Raw genomic sequence first — 17,240 nt, 5'->3', positions numbered from 1 at the left:
GTGTGTGTGTGTGTGTGTGTGTGTGTTTCAGTAGACATGAAATTTCTCTGCAGAGAAAATTTATTAGCTTTTCATCAAATACCACACGATCTTCATCCTCTTCTTCCTCACTGGAAGATATAACAAGCCGGCTTCACTAGAAAAACTCGTTGCTTCAGAAAAATCATTTTTTGTTCAGATGAGACGAGTTTAATCAACTGGAATCGTGAATTTGATGGAAGTTCACCAGCAAATTCCACATAAAGGAGAAGAGAAGAGGCCTACGAAGCTGGATTTTCTCTTATCGGGGTAACTTCAGGGTTAACTCTGGGTTTTCTGGACTACGACGCTGGTTCGCTTCTTACCGCAGCAACAGACGCTGAACGGCTGACCTGCTCCAGAGCAGGTTATGTTCTGGATAAGAGATCATCGATTTTAAAAGCGCCACCTTCTGACCAATCAGATCTCATGAAAAAATGGCCTGTCCATTTTTAGAAGATCCCGTTGGCGTTTGCGCTTGGATAGTGAGAGGAGCGCTTAGGAGAGAAAGACACTTTAGGGACAGATACAACCCACTGGACTTTCCTGATGACATACTGTACCAAAGGTACAGATTTTCAACAAATTATGGAGGTATTTTTCTATCTTCAATCACGTGCACAATTAAAGTATAAAACTAAATGCTGGTGGTGGTTTCCTTTCCTGTACCGTCCTTTGCATTCATGGTGCCAAATTTAAAACTCAAAAAGGGCAGAACTTTATGACATTGTCTACTTGTTAACATGACACATGAATTGAAGCCGAAAACTCAAATTTATATCACAGAAATAAAAAAAAAGTTAAATTTCAGCTGAATCTGCATCTCCCATGAGCCTTTGCGGTCGGAATATGTTGAGTTTTGAAAATGGCCCCGCCCCCTCTGACAGAAACGTAACATGTTGAGTTTTCTTTGCTAATCATTATTATTACACTGCACAATGTAGAAAACTATCAGAAACAACTTATTTGTTTTATTAATGAGAAACTGTTATACAAAACATAAAATGATAATTAGTCACTACTAAATAGTTTATATTCAAACAAAATGTGGACGTGGGGTGTGTCCCACTTCTATACTTCGAACACTACATTTAAGTGCTTAGTGTGCTGACACAGAAATTTCAGTAAAAACTCAGTGCACTGAAAGTACCCGGATGCTGCCCTAAACTCGGCTAAAAATCTAGTGCGAAACGATGGACACTACACGCACTAAACGGACTCCATCTTGCTGACGTAGCGGAAGGGGAGGGACTTTCAACCAGTTTTTCAGAGCTGGCAGCCACCGACTCAGCGGTACCGATGCAGGCGGAGACTGTTTTCTACAGTTGTAAGTATGAAGTTATGTGATCATAATTCTAATATAAACTGCAGCATGCTTCTTATCTCTTCTATCCCTGATGACAGTTATGGATTTGATCATTTGTTGGAGGCTGCAGTAGAGTTAGCCACGTAAATGTTAGCAGTTTTATAGCCGATTTTGCGGATCTAGATGGGCTATAAGTGTTAAAAATGATTAATGCTATAGGTTCCGTATGTTTATTCATGATTGTTGAACCTCCAGATTAAGCACTGCGGGGTCTCTGGCGTAAACGAAATGGTCCTTGATCTGAAAACTGATTAGGAAACACCGCTGGTTAGAGAACCGGCCCGTTTCCATGGTAACGCTGACTAAGCCGTAACTTATTGTACATCACTTTAGATAAGCGTCTGCAAAGTACCCATAAAGTACATAATAATGTTTGCTTTTATATAAACTGCCATTCTGTGTCCATCGTAGGTCACTTTGGCATCAAACTACCGAGCCAGCAGTGGCACTGAGGCATTTACCACCTGCGGGCTAGGACGCTGCTGTGGAGAAGAGGTGGCGAGAAGAGAGAAATTATTTAATAAAAAGTTTAAATAAAATGTTTTCTGCATCCCTGTTTTAGCGTCTTCATTACTGCATTTCATATTTTAAATGATGGTTTCTAGTATAATCGGTTTCCTGTTGCAGACGTGAACTTATCAGTGTAAACACCAATAAAACAGATGTATAATGTAACGTACTTTAATTCAGTTAAGATATCTTTGCTTATTTAAAAGCTGTTTTTTAGTGTTTTAAATTGTACTTTATACTAACAGGTATGGGGGAGACATGCAAAGACACATGAACGTGTGCTGATGGTTTCTATTGTTATCTACTGAGATAGATTAATACAGTGGAGGCCACGGTTCTTCGTTTCACTAATGAGGCCTTTAAAAGGCTTTTAATAGCATAAAAGTATGATGACATGCAAACACGTATGTTAACGTGATTTTGGATTTTGGAAGGAAAAAAAGGGTATATTAACGCGGCGCTGGTAAGCTGGTACGTCACTACCGGTAAGTGCAAAACGTTAGTGCTCAATTTGGATCAGGACTTACCCACGATAGTGTGCACTACAGTAGGCAGAGCTTAGTGCGAACTACACACTACCTTCCAGTGCACTCATGTAAGTGCGCGGTTTGAGACACACTCTAAGAGTGTGGAGTCACTGTGTCAAGTAAAACAAGCGCACCCTGAAGGAGGTGAGGACGAGTTGCTCGAATTAGCTCGTATTCTATTGGCTGGAGGAGGTTTGACAGACAGCTCTTTCTGCAACCCAAGAGAGAGGAAAAAATATCCAAGAGCAGAAGTTTTGAGTGCGCAGAGAAAGTGTCTGAGTGTGAGGGAAAGAGACCAAGTCTGAGCGCAGAGTTTTGAAAGGAAGAACGATATATTTGAAATCAAGAGGGACTTTCTGAGTGTGAGAGCAGAGTTTTGAGAGCGAGCAGGATGATATTTGAGTGTGAAAACCAGAAATCTTGCTCTCAAAGCAAACAATTGTGCTCTTGATTAAAGATAGAAAAATACCCCCATACTATAGTCCTCCATTTCAATGTAAACTGGCAAGCTGAATGATCCACGGTCATCTTTGCTTGTTTACCTTTAAGGTTCTTAGCGGTCCGCAAGGTCAGAGAGGTGAAATAAATGTTATAAATAAAAGAAGGAGGACCAGCTGAGTTACATTTGAGTAAGCGGCAACCTCCACCGGTAAAACGTGAAGCCTATGCCGAAGTGCAAACAATTGTAGTTCCCTCCTCATCCGCTAGGGGCTGGTTCCAAAACATAGCAAATCCCCATAGACTCCCATGTTAAAAAGACCAACTTCACAGCAAAAATAAACATGTTTAAAGCCTGGTACAAAAATCAATTTTAGGATTTATAGTCAAGTTTACCTTCATGACAACTGTGAGGGGGGTGATTTTTTTGCTAACCCATTCCTTTAGATGTTATTTAATCTTGAAATTAGGCATTAATTAGGGGCGTGTCCTTTTGATTGACAGGTATCCAATATCTCCGGCAAAAAAGAAGAGTGCAGCACAAAAGCGGTTTTTAGCGGCTAACAGTGGTGGGAACGTCCCAAAGAGCTTCACCTTTGCTCTTCAGAAACCTACGGGTGATGTCACCGAGGCTCCGTCCATCTTTTATTTACAGTCTATGGTTCTGACCCAACAGCTGTGATTTTAGAGGTTTAGTAAATGTGTCGGGTTTTTTATGGAGTCCTTGGTAAATCCTGTTTTATTTTGTTGTTTTTTTTTTCAATTGATGAGAAGTTTTTGTTTTTAAATCTAAAACTTTAGGAGCTTGTTTGTTTCTATTGGTTAGACTGGTTTTACATACAGTTGGTCCTGTGTCATAAGTGTTGTAACCACTGCATAAAAACAGCTGGTTTGATTATTAATTAATATTAATTATCTGTTACAACAGCAGCAGAATCATGTGGCTTTTATTCTCTTTATCTTCATTTCTTTAACTGTACTTTTGTATTTTCATTTCTTTTAATGCATCTAAATCTTTTAATAGCTTTTAGTGTAATTTAGACATGTGCAGCAGGGTTAAGGGTTAGGCAGTGTTATACGAACATTTATTTTATATTTGTTATTCATTGTTTTGGATTTTTGTAATATTTAGTAGTATTTTATTTAATTCCAGTCCTTCTTTTCCTGATTTTTTTACGCATTGGGGTTAAATTCTCTCTACTGGATCTGAAACTGGATGTATTAAATTTAACTCTGCTCACTTTTCTTAACTTGTTGCTGAAAGCAGAGCCTTGAATCACTAAAAGCATCTAAATATTTCAGTTCTTTAACCACTTATAGTTTACTTCCTTTTACAGTCACAACAGGATCTTCAGCTTCATCTTCATCTCTGTTTTTCTTACATCGATGAGTACAGTTTGTGAAGTGCTGAGGAGCAGATGAATCTTACAGCCAGTCAGATTTATTGATCCCTGCAGATGACGGGATGAACTCGACTTAAAGTAATGAATCTCTTTAGAGGCGATTTGGTCAGGAGCTGCAGGTCTCTAATAATTAATAATATAATATTTAATAATAATAATATTTGTTTACTTTCTGTCATTTTCTGTTTATTTTCTCTGCACCAATGGTTTGATAAGAATTTAAAATGATCAGATACAAAAGACATTTATTTTATTATTATTTTACTATTAAAGGAATTAATGTAAAAAGTATTTATATATACAACCTAAAAGTAGTTTTATAAATTAAAACTTATTTAAGTTATATTTGTGAAACCTTTTACTTCATGACTGAAGCTTTTAGTTTAGTATTTGTATTAATCCCTTTACACCTGAATTTATTTACAATTACATGAAAAAAACAGCAACAAGAAAAGATTGAAAATAAGTAAAAGAAATTAAATATGAAATAAATGATCAGTTAATAATAATAGAAGGACAACAAATAAAAACATAAATGGTTTAAAAAAGATAAAGATAATACTTCAATCAAATAAAATAAATGTAAATAAAAACATTAAATAATTAAAATAACTAATTAATGAATAATATAAAATAGATACATAAATTAGAGTAAACAAATACATAATTCAATCCATTAATTAGACTAAATGAAATAAAATTTTAAAAAACCAAGTGTTTTTTGCTTGTTTGTGACAAAAGGTATGAAGGGAAGGAATTTAAAAGCACGGACTCGTTTTTCCTTGTTTCTTCCAAACTGCAGCACCGCCACCTGCTGGCCAACAGGCTGCATTACATCACCACAGATAGACTTAAGAAACAAGCTATGTTTATGTTTTCACATCTGAATTCAGGTTTTAAATGTTTCTCCTTTACAAAGAAATTAAAGCTTCTGTCTGCAATCAAGGATTATAAATCTTTTTATGTAATGTTATCATTTATTTATTTATTTATTCTTACGTTCTATTGAAATTCCATAAAAAACTGATAGTGACAATGAGGGGAAAAAGCTGCTGCAGGTGAAGATGATGCTGGGTCATGTGACCCTGGCAGCTGACGCGGCAGAGCAGAAGAAATAAATAATTTCCCTCAGTTCACGAGATCAGCATGATATTCTGCAGTCCAGCAGATGTCTGCAAACACCAGGAAGCAGCAATGCTAAAATGTATCATAGCAATATGGTGGAAGAAACTCAGCTAAAAGACTTCACCAATCATTGGCATCCAAACCAAACACAGTTCAAATCCAAGCTATTATATGGAATGTACAAAAAAACAGCACGGTCCACTTTAGAGCTTCTGCTAATTTCTCCACTTCAAGCAAATCACACAAACAAGGTGTCATATAAAAGCAGACACTCTGCTCATAACAAAGAGAAGAAAAGCTGAATGAGAATTAAATTTACTTTATTGATCCCAGACTGGGAAACTGCAGTGTTACAGCAGCATTATATAATAAGAAACAGAATGAGTAAAAACAGATAAACTATATGAATAAAATTACAATATACACTTAACAAATATCCAAATAAAGCATAGAAAATAAAAAATAAAATACTACATTCTATTTACCATTCACTAACAGATATCGAGGTAAAAATGGAAAAAAAAAAAGTTAAGGATAATGTGAGGCGTGTTGGTTATTGCAATACCACAAAGCACCGCCATGTGGAAGCATATCGAACTGCAGCGACTCACGTTCGACTAAAGAAGAAGAAATTAGCGCGGGTACTTTGACTGCAGGCTAACGGCCGAAAACATTTATCTTCCGGTGGCTCGTTTGCGTCTCGGTGAGTTTTTATTCTTAAATTAGTTTAACGCTTCGTGTTATTGACAGCTATTTGTTCTTAAGATTGCTTTAGCAAATTTCAATACATATACTTTCCATCGATCTATCGATTAACGTCAGGTTTCAGCTCTGACTCGCTGTTTGTTGACGCTCAGCCAGACTGCGTTTAAAAATCCGCCATTTTTGTCTTTTTTTCGATTTTATGTAAACATTTGACTGACAGAGGACTAGTTAATATTGTTAAACACTTAAAGGAACATTCGGCTGTGTTCGGCGAACTTTGTGACAGAATTTGAACTGCTGTTGAAACTCAGTATGTTGAACTCCACAGCTGACTTTATTATTACTATCTATAATTTTATTTCTAACAGTCATATCAGAAATGACAATGTAGATAATCTAGGTTCCGTTTGGAAACTTGAAAAGAATAAAATAATCTGAAGATTCACTTTAATATATATAAAAACTTTAGCACGGATTCATTTCTTCATTACGGAAGCCGAGAGTGGCCGTTATCGGATACTCTTTTGTAGTTGTTATCTTGAGAAAACAAAGTTTTTTGTTTGTTTTTTTGTTTTTCTTTTCTTTTTTCAAAATAACGAAATGACTAAAGTGGGCTCAGAAATATGTAACACCAGATTTCAATTATCAACACAGACCTCATGACAGCTAATGGGAGGGGCTGCAGTCATGGTTAGATGTGTAATTTTGTGAATGAGTGATTGGTAAAACAGTCAGACAGGTCGCATTTTCAGTTTTTGTCAGACTTGATAGAAGTGAAATCGGACGTATTGATCAGTGATGGATGTTGCTCGAACTGATGTCTGCGTCTGTTGCTGTACTGAGGCATCCCAGTACGGAGTACGGAACAGCTCTGTTCCCCTGCAAACACTGACAGCCATGCTGAGCTCCTTCAGAGACAGACTGCTGCATCCAAAGTGTGAAGGTGCACACTTTGGATACAGGAAAAATAATAATAATACATTTTATTTGTGGGCGCCTTTCTTGACACTCAAGGTCACCTTACAGGATAAAACACATGCATGTCTGGTCACTCTCAGCTTCTGTACTTAATGTCTGCTCACTTAAATGTTTATTTTATTTAACCTTAGTTTAATATAGTCATATTGAGACATGCCGTCTCAAAAGCAGGAGAAACCTGTTTTGAAAACAAAAATACAATTACAGACAGCTCTTACAGTGCAGTATAGTTAAAGTTCATTTACAGATATAAAGCAAGGTAGGTACTTAAAACACTAAGAACACGAAGAATTCAAAGCCATTTTCTGCAGTTCCCTCAGAATAGCTTTAAATTTTTCTCCTTATTGGATCAAGGTGAGCAGCTTTAGTTCTGACTGTATCCACATTAAAGTAGCGGAGTAAGAAAACCCTGATAAATCAGACCAAGCTGGATGATTATTTGCTAGTTTCAGATAAGAGTCTGATTTTGACAAGGCTGACGTAAGATTGTTTCGTAATATGCATCCCACTGTGTTTTTGGGGACCTTGGCCACATTAGACCAGGTCCTGCTTAAAAACTTAGAATGTTCAAATCTGGAGTGAAAAACTGTACAAAGTATGTATATTCATTAAAACCCAGTTTATTATTTGTGAAACCTTTTATTCTATCTCTGAACATGCAAATAAAGCCTATTTAATAGTTTTCTAACATCTATACCTCACTAGACCAGGTCCTGCTTAAAAACTTTATTACTTAACTCTTTCAGTATGGACTGAAATATTCTACACAGCATGGAGATGAATTAAAACACAGTTTATTTTTTGTCAAACTGTTATTGTATTTGTGAAACTGGAAATAATATTATTTCACATATTTTTATATCCTTTAATATCTTTATTACAGCTTTTGTGTTTATGTGGTAGCCAATTTCTACTTTTTAAAATTGTTTTTTTTTATTTATTTATATATACTTCTTTAGATTAAAGGCAGTGAGAAAGGAAGATTGGTTCAAATGAGTAAGATTTTTGCAATAAAATCCTATAAAACTACTAGAATTTGCATTTTAAGAAGTCAAATACAGCTTTATGAAATCATAAACAGTGTTCTGATTAGTGTTAATGTTGTTATCGAAAACCAAACGAAAATATTTTCGTCAACGCACATTTTTCACTGGACGAAACCTAGACTAGACAAGACTAAAATCCCCTTTAAAAAACAATAACTGGGACTAAATCAGAATGCATGTTCATTGACTAATAAAGACTAGTTCACTAAATAAAAGTTCGTTCACGAACAAAGATGGGACAAAAATTATATTATGATTTTTTTCCACATAGTGCATAGTCCAGAACATTTTACAATATATGCATTCAAAAACAGATGTATAATACTCTCTTTGTGCAGTTCACATAAGTCACAGGAATAGTTTATATTCAGCTTGAATCGTTTCAGAACATGTTTTGCAGGATAAATTCTGTGAAGGATTTTAAATGACACGTCTTTTATCTTGTTGGTGAGGCAATAAGCGTCTGTGATGCTTTTTTCTAGTTTAAACTGACATATATGGACGTCCAGAAATGTTGAACCGGAGGGGTAATGTTTCCAACAATGATATTTCTTATGAACTTGTTGCTGCATTTTTAGTTTAGAATGTTTATGTCGTTCCAAAAAATACTACTTCTCCAATCTGTTGGGTTTTGGGTGTCAGGGCAGCTTTTCAGAAGCTGCGGAGCTCCATGTGGGAAAGCATCAAACACCGCTGCATACTCTAACAGTCCATTTTCATTTATCAGTTGTTCTACCAGAAAAATGTCACAATCAAACCATCTTTAAATGGAACAGAGTTTTATGTTTGAACTGAATATCTTGGTTATTCCAGATGTAATATCTGTGTGGTGAAAATTTATGTTTGAAGGCTGATGACCATGCCAACAGTGCCCGTCTATGAAAGCTGGCCAGTTTGATAGGTAGCTTATCAATAGAGTAATTACATTTCAAGAGGAATCAATTTCCTCCTCCGTCTTTAAAGACAAAATCAGGGAAGATCCTCCAAATACTATTCTTATTTTTTAAAAGTTTAATAAGCCACTTGACTTTAAAGCTATAGTTTAAAGACTCATAATCCAAAACTTCTAATCCACCATTTTGTTTACTGTTTAGTAAATTTCTTTCCTGGGATAATGGGGTTTGTTTCTCCAAATAAAGTTATGAGTGTGAATTAAGTGACTTAGATATATGAGTAGGCATCTCCAGTGACAGTGAGGCGTATATATACCTTCAGCCTTAGATAATAACACTGTCCCTTGTAATGATAGATCTCTAGACAACCAGGAGTTAAATCGATTTTGTGTTGTGTTTATTATTGGATCAAAACTGAGCTTTGTTCGTAGTTTCTCATCTTTGCATATTGTGATACCTAAATAAGTAACAGTGTTTTTAACCTCAATTCCACTTATATGTGTTAAATTACAATCTTCGAGGGGAAAAAAAAACAGATTTTTTCAGGTTAATTTTCAGAGCAGATACATGAGAAAACCTGTTTACACTCTTTACTGCTTTTGAAACTTCATCTTTGTTTTTTTAAAAAAGCAAAGTGTCATTAGTGAGTTGACAGATTTTGAATTCAGTACCTAACGTTGAAATAAAATTGGTTTGTTTGATATATGGGGAAATCACCTGTGTAACTAATAAAAATAAAAATGGAGAAATAGGACAGCCTTGTTTTCGACCCCGATGAAGTTGAAATCACGATTATTTTGATTGAAATTGAGATCGCGATTATTTAACACAGAGAAAGAGACAGGGTTTGGGGGGGGGGGTCAGTGTGACATTTGAAGTTTGTCTGTGGTAATACAGACTAGTTTCTTTCCACCAGGTCCCCATAGCTATTGTTTACTAGCTACAGTGCCTTGCAAAAGTATTCACCCCCTTGGCCTTTTACCGAATTTGTTACATTGCAACCTCTAATTTGAATATTTTTTACAAATCAGAATTTTATTTGATGGATCTGCACAAAATAGTCCAAGTTTTGAAGTGAAATGAGAAATATAAATACAAAAAAGACATTTCAAAAATAAAAAACTGAAAATTGCCATGTGCATATGTATTCACCCCCCCCAATGTCAGTACTTTGTAGAGCCACCTTTTGCGGCGATCACAGCTGCAAGTAATTTTTGATAAGTCTCTACGAGTTTACCACATCTTGCCACTGGGATTTTTGCCCATTCTTCAAGGGAAAACTGCTCCAGCTCCTTCAGGTTTGATGCTGCCACCACCATGTTTCACTGTGGGGATGGTGTTCTTGGGGTGATGGGATGTGTTGGGTGTGGGCCAGACATACCATTTTCCTTGATGGCCAAAAAGCTCAATTTTAGTCTCATCTGACCAGAGCACCTTTCTTCATACATTTTGACAATCTCCAACGTGCCTTTGTGCAAAGTCAAAACGTGCCTTCGTATTTTTAGCAGAAAGTAATGGCTTTCTTCTGGCCACCCTTCCATAAAGCCCAGCTCTGTGGAGTGTACAGCTGATTGTGGTCCTATGGACAGATACTCCAGCCTCTGCTGTGGAACTCTGCAGCTCCTCCAGGGTTACCTTGGTCTCTGGGCTGCCTCTCTGATTAATGCCCTCCTTGCCCGGTCTGTCAGTTTTGGTGGGCGGCCCTCTCTTGGCAGGTTTGTTGTGGTGCCATGTTCGTTCCATTTGATGATGATGGATTTTATGGTGCTCCTGGGGATCATCAAAGATTTAGATACTTTTTTATAACCTAACCCAGACTTGTACTTCTCAACAACTTTGTCTCTGACTTGTTTGGAGAGTTCTTTGGTCTTCTTAGTGGTGTTTGGTTAGCGGCGCCCCTTCATTAGATGTTGCAGCCTCTGAGACCTTTCAGAAGAGGTGTGTATATATACTGATAGATCATGTGACACAGGTGAACTTTGTTTCACTCATAGTGTGACTTCTGAAGGTAATTGGTTGGACCAGAGCATTTTAGGGCCTTCATAACAAAGGGGGTGAACACATATGCAAATGGCAATTTTCAGTTTTTTATTTTTGAAATGTCTTTTTTGTATTTATATTTCTCATTTCACTTCAAAACTTGGACTATTTTGTGCAGATCCATCAAATAAAATTCTGATTTGTAAAAAATATTCAAATTAGAGGTTGCAATGTAACAAATTCGGTAAAAGGCCAAGGGGGTGAATACTTTTGCAAGGCACTGTACGTTCTGCCCGGTGTGATCTGGAAAAACAGTCTGGAGACATTTCGTTTTCACGTCGAAATCCACGTCAATAAAATGTAGTGCAACATTAATATACGGCTCTATGGTGCAGCTTGACCACAGGTCTGCAGCGGTGGCGAAACATTGGACTGTAGCAACGTTTGTCACAACACGCTCATGTTGATGAGTTTCTTAAATCCCAAGTTGTTCACTGTGTTAACTGACAAAAAGTTCTGTTTGTTTATAACAAACTGACTTGACTTGACTGGAGGAGGGCAGCGATTTCTGCCTCATCACGCAAGTTCGATAGAAAATGAATGGAGAAGGAGCGACTTCGCCTCCCGTGTCTCCAGCCCATAACTGGTGAGGTGTTTGCAACTGGCACTGAATAAAACTAAAGCAGACGGGGCTGTGGGACGAGTCTGCAGCAGAGCTCTGCAATGTCTGCTGCGCTTGATTTGCAACTGAAAACAGCACAAGAGGAAACTGCGAAGGACAACAATAATCGGATCCTTTCATTTTTATGATTGTTGAAAACCCAGATCGTAATCGCGATTAAAATTCAATAATTGCCCAGCCCTATGTTGCAGCCATTGTAGTTTGTTTTGACTGCATTCAGGAGTTTATCACCGAAACCTAAGAATCTAAGAATTACTTTAAAAATAAAGATATGTTCAACTGTGCCAAAAGCTTTATAGAAATCCATGAATAATATAAAGCTTTCGTCTAATATTAAATGATTATAGACGACCATGTCCGGATATTCCTACCTTATTTAAAGCCTGATTGTTCTTCATCTATTAAGTCGTCTAGTCCAGTTTTTAACCTTTTGGCAAGTATTGAAGAAAATATTTTACAGTCATTGTTTAATTACTTGATGGGTCTCCAGTTGTCAATAAATAATTTTAATAATAATATTTTTGTTGGGTTTGGGAAGAAGTGTTGTTACCCCTTGTTTGAGTGAAGCCGGGAATTCCTGTTTGTCTAATGATTCTTCAAACAAGAGGAGGATAAACGGTGCCAATAAATCGATAAAAGTTTTATAAAATTCACTTGTGAGCCCATCATTACCTGGAGCTCGGTTGTCCTTAACATTTCCTACCTACACATTTTTTAACTTCTAAATGGGTTTTCACATGTATTTTTTAAATTGTTTTCTATTTTATGAATTGTATTAGAGACTGTGTCTAGGAACGTTTGAATACTCTACATTTGTTTTTTTTTTATAAAAATCCACCATATGTTTAAAAATAGTTGAAGGATCATCAGTTGTTGTGTTGTTGATTAGTTTAATTGATGACATTTCTTCTTTTTTCTAGATTGAAGAAGTATTTGGAATTCTTTTCTCCGCGTTCCATCCACTTTATTCTAGATCTTATGATTCCACCTTTAGCTTCTCCTCATAGATTCGTCTAACTTTATCTGTGGTTTTGATCATTCTGTAATTTCCTGAGATGAAAGGTCTGACCTTTTAGAGAGATTCAGAATACCTGTAATAATTTCAAGTTCATATTTTTGTTTAATTTTTGCTTTTGTTTTTCCTATGTGTATAACCAAATTCCTAATTTCAAATTTCATTAATTCCCAGCTATGTCCGGCATTCCCATTTGCACACGCATGTCTCCAAAATTTTGTAATAATGTCACCTGCTTCCTCAGTAAAATTTTTATCTTCTAATAGACATTTGTTGAAATTCCAATAGTTGTTGGTTATTCTTGTAGAACAAAAGTTACTTAGATTCAGTTTTATAGACACGACCTTGTGGCTCAACAGCAGCTTCTTTAACCTTTTCACACATATCATCACATCTCAGCCAGAAGTCAATTCTGGACTGCTGAGAAAAGTTGGAGTTATTCCAAGTAAACGTTATTTTATCAGGATTTTTTTTTCGCCATATATCTGTTAGATTAAGTCTTAAACTTTATATTTTGCAAGTCATTTACTGAATTGTTTGTTTTTGGAGGAAATCTATCTATTGTATCGTTTATTGTTGTATTAAAGTCACCGCCCCAAATTATTTTTGCAGAGGGAAATTTTGAGGATTGTTTGAGTTTCTTTTCAATTTTTAAAAATAAGGCAGCATTGTATTGTTTATAATTGCTCGCATAAGTATTAATCAATATGAATTGTGTGTTTGCAACCACAACAACTAACATGATCCATCTGCCTTCATCATCTTTTTCTGCTGTGAGAATTTGGTCTTTGAAATCGCCAAGTAGAATAGCAGATTTGCTACTTCCATGCGAAAACCAAACATCCTTGCCCCACTGGCTCCTCCAAAATTTTACATCTTCAACATTTGAGTGAGTTTTCTGGACAAAATAAAAGTTGGGGTGTTTACTTGCACAGTACAAAAAAACTGATTTCCTCTTTAACATATTGTGTATTGAAAGAAAACAATGAAATTGACATAATGAAATTTGTTTCTAATAAGGGAGAGGCTCCTCTACTGAACAACGTGGAGTTACAACTGCACCAAAGTAAAGGTAGTATTTAGAACAGAGATAATTTTAAATTGAAATCTGGTCAAAGTCAGTCAACAAAAACTTTTCCACGAAAGCGACCTTGCCCTCCTTTCTTGCTTTCTCCACAACTCTCCACAGCTGTCCTCGCTGTGCCTTGTCCTCGCTGTGCCTTGTCCGCCGCTGTCAGATTCTCCTTGAGATGCAGGTGTTGTGTTTTCAGGTAGCTGTTATCCTTCTCCACTCTCCAGATCGCATCCGCCATGCTCCTCAGGCTGAATGGGGTTATTACTGGTCGTGGTGTTGTAGTTTGCCCTCTGTTCAGATCCTTGTGTCGTCTTATGCGGTGAACCACATCAACAGCTGCTTCAACTTTATTTTTCTCTGGCACTGGGAGTATTGCTTGGAGGATGGTTTTAACTTTAGAGCGAATATCCTCGTTTGAGTTTTCAGACACACCGTGAAGCCTTAAATTCCACCTTCTGTTGTATCTGTCAGCGTCATTTACTTTATCTTCTACTTCCAGTACTTTTTTCTCAACGCTTTGACATTTGATCTTCAGGGTGGTGTTATCTTTTTTAAATCAGCTACTTAAGAAAGCAGTGGTCTATAGATTTTTTAAGACCTTCAATGCTCATTGTGTTTTTGTACACCATCTCCTTGAGGTCATTCGTGTTGCTGTTTAATTTCATCTGTCTTGGCGGTTAGTGCACCTATGATGTTGTTCTGTATGTCCGTTAGCGACAACACAGGAGTCACATGCACCATTGTTGATGGAGTTACAGGCATATGAGTGGGTAGAGGCTATGTGTCTTTTTTCCCTTCTAGACTCACTTTTGTTGGCAGATCTGAACTACACAACGGTACGCGCGGCATAAGAAAAAAGTAAAAAAAAACTTACACACAGTAGCTACCTTTCCCAAAATCTTATATGAAAAACAAGCACGGGAGACAGAAACTACTTCTCAGTCGCTCAGCTCACAAAATCCAAACAGCTGTGAGTGAACGGCTCTTTATTGAACACACCTACAGTTAGTCTGGTCACACACACCTGGGCCAGTAACTCCTCAAATTAGGAGGTGAGAATACAAATTCACAAATCAATAGAAACACCAACATAAAACATGAATGATCACATGTTTACAAAACAGAAATATTTAGGTGCATCTGTCGACACTCCCACTTGATCTCAAATTATCATACCCAAATGAGATTAGTCAGAACAAAAAAAAAAAAAAAAAAAAACACTTTATTCATATCCAAACATGAACTTGGCAAACTTGTTCAGCTTGAATTTAGTTGCAGGTTTAGTCAACAAATCTGCCACCATTTGATCAGTAGGATAATACTCCAAGCATACTTTCCCATCGTTCACAGTTGATCTGATGAAGTGATACTTTATATCAACATGTTTACATCTCTGTCTACTGACAGGATTTCTGGCTAAGGCGATAGTACCTTGGTTGTCCTCATACACCTTTGGTAGTGTATATAGATATTTGTCCATGCCCTCTAGAAGTTGTGTAAGATACAAATATTCTTGGATGGTTGCAGCCAGAGCTAAATACTCTGCCTCACAAGTGGACAGAGCTACTGTAGGCTGCTTCTTTGTTTTCCATGAGACTAGAGTGCCCTCTTTGGTGAAGCTTACACAATAACCAGTCGTACTTCTTCTGTCTGCATCAGCAGCCCAATCTGCATCACTGTATGCTTGGATGCCCAGGCTCTCGCTTTTTCTGTAGCACAATTTCTTGTTACTTGTACCTCTAAGATATCTCAATACATGTTTTACTGTACCCCATTGCTGTTCTGTAGGTTTAGCAGAATACTGAGACAGCTTGCTCACAACAAAACTCAAATCAGGTCTGGTACAGATAGTTAAGTAGATGAGGCTACCCACTGCCTCCCTGTACCTTGTAACATCATCCAGTGCCACATCGTCTGTGTAATTCAGCTTCTGCTCACATGGTGTAGACCTAGGTTTACAGTCATACATGTTGAACCTTTGCAGGATTTTTCCAACATACCTTGTCTGTGACATGGTTACACAGTCATCACTCTGGATAAAATCAATACCAAGAAAATGTTTGTTTTCCTAAGTCCTTCATTTTAAACCTTGCAGTTAGCATGTTCTTCAAAACATGTTCATCACTTGCTGCAATGATTACATTATCAACCTAGATGACCATGATCACTTTGTCGTGCTCAGTTTCCCTTGTGTAAGGCAAGGCAAGGGCAAGGCAGTTTATTTGTATAGCACATTTCATGTACAGGACAATTCAAAGTGCTTTACATAAAACAAAGACATTACAGATATTTAGAATAGTAAAAGGCATCAACACATAATCAACACATAATCACAATAAAATAATAAATTACATTAAAATGATTAAAAGCAAGATAAGTTAAAAAATAAAAAATAAAAAAAAAGTTACCGTGCAGATTTCATGCATAGGCACATGAGAAAAGAAAAGTTTTTAACCTGGATTTAAAAATGTCTACATTTGGGGAAAGTTTAATCTCCACTGGCAGTTTGTTCCATTTGTTTGCAGCATAACAGCTAAATGCTGCTTCTCCATGTTTAGTCTGGACTCTGGCCTGGACTAGTTGACCAGAGTCTTTGGATCTAAGAGCTCTGCTAGGTTTATATTCTCTGAACATATCACAGATGTATTCTGGGCCTAAACCATTCTGGGATTTGTAAATGATCAGAAGGGTTTTAAAATCTATTCTGTGACTGACTGGAAGCCAGTGTAAAGATTTCAAAACTGGTGTGATGTGTTCAGATCTCTTAGTCCTGGTTAAAACTCTAGCAGCAGCGTTCTGGATGAGCTGCAGATGTTTAATGCTCTTTTTAGGAAGTCCTGTTAAAAGACCATTACAGTAATCCAGTCTACTGGAGATGAACGCATGGATGAGTTTCTCTTGGTCTTTCTGGGAGACTAAACTTTTAATTCTGTTGATGTTTCTGAGCTGGTAAAAAGCTGTCTTAGTGACAGCTTTGATATGGCTGCTGAAAGTCAGATCTGAGTCTATCAACACTCCCAGGTTACGAACTTGGTTGGTAATTTTAAGAGCCCGAGTCTCCAGGTGTTTACCAATGCTGACTCTCTTCTCTTTGCTACCAAACAGAATAATCTCAGTTTTGTCTTCATTTAATTGTAGGAAATTCTCCCTCATCCAGCTGTTTATTTGCTCCAGACACTGACACAATAAGTCTATTGGACTGCAGTCGTCTGGTGACAGAGACACATAAAGTTGTGTATCATCTGCATAACTTTGATAACTAATGCTATAGTTTTGTAATATTTTACCCAAAGGGAGCATATACAAGTTGAACAGAAGAGGTCCAAGGACTGACCCCTGGGGGACTCCACAAGTCATGGCCACTCGCTCGGATTCATAGCTGCCGATCGTAACAAAATAACTCCGGCCTTCTAAATAGGACCTGAACCAGTTAAGGACCGCTCCAGAAAGTCCAACCCAGTTTTCCAGCCTGTGCAACA

The 17,240-nt window shown here is 37.0% G+C and overlaps 1 protein-coding gene across 1 annotated transcript in view; it reads left to right on the top strand.

The window, feature by feature from the left end:
* Positions 1 to 6,018: 6,018 nt before the first annotated feature.
* Positions 6,019 to 17,240, top strand: part of ncaph2 (non-SMC condensin II complex, subunit H2) — a 30,150-nt gene continuing 18,928 nt past the window's right edge. Inside the window, exon 1 of the mRNA XM_041977937.1 lies at positions 6,019 to 6,090. The gene's annotated coding sequence lies outside the window, so the exon portion shown is untranslated. The remainder of the gene's footprint in view (positions 6,091 to 17,240) is intronic.

This window comes from Melanotaenia boesemani, chromosome 23, assembly GCF_017639745.1.
Source record: "Melanotaenia boesemani isolate fMelBoe1 chromosome 23, fMelBoe1.pri, whole genome shotgun sequence".
NCBI lineage: Eukaryota > Metazoa > Chordata > Actinopteri > Atheriniformes > Melanotaeniidae > Melanotaenia > Melanotaenia boesemani.
The sequence above is the reverse complement of the archived record's forward strand: the minus strand, read 5'-3'. Positions and strand labels throughout refer to the sequence as shown.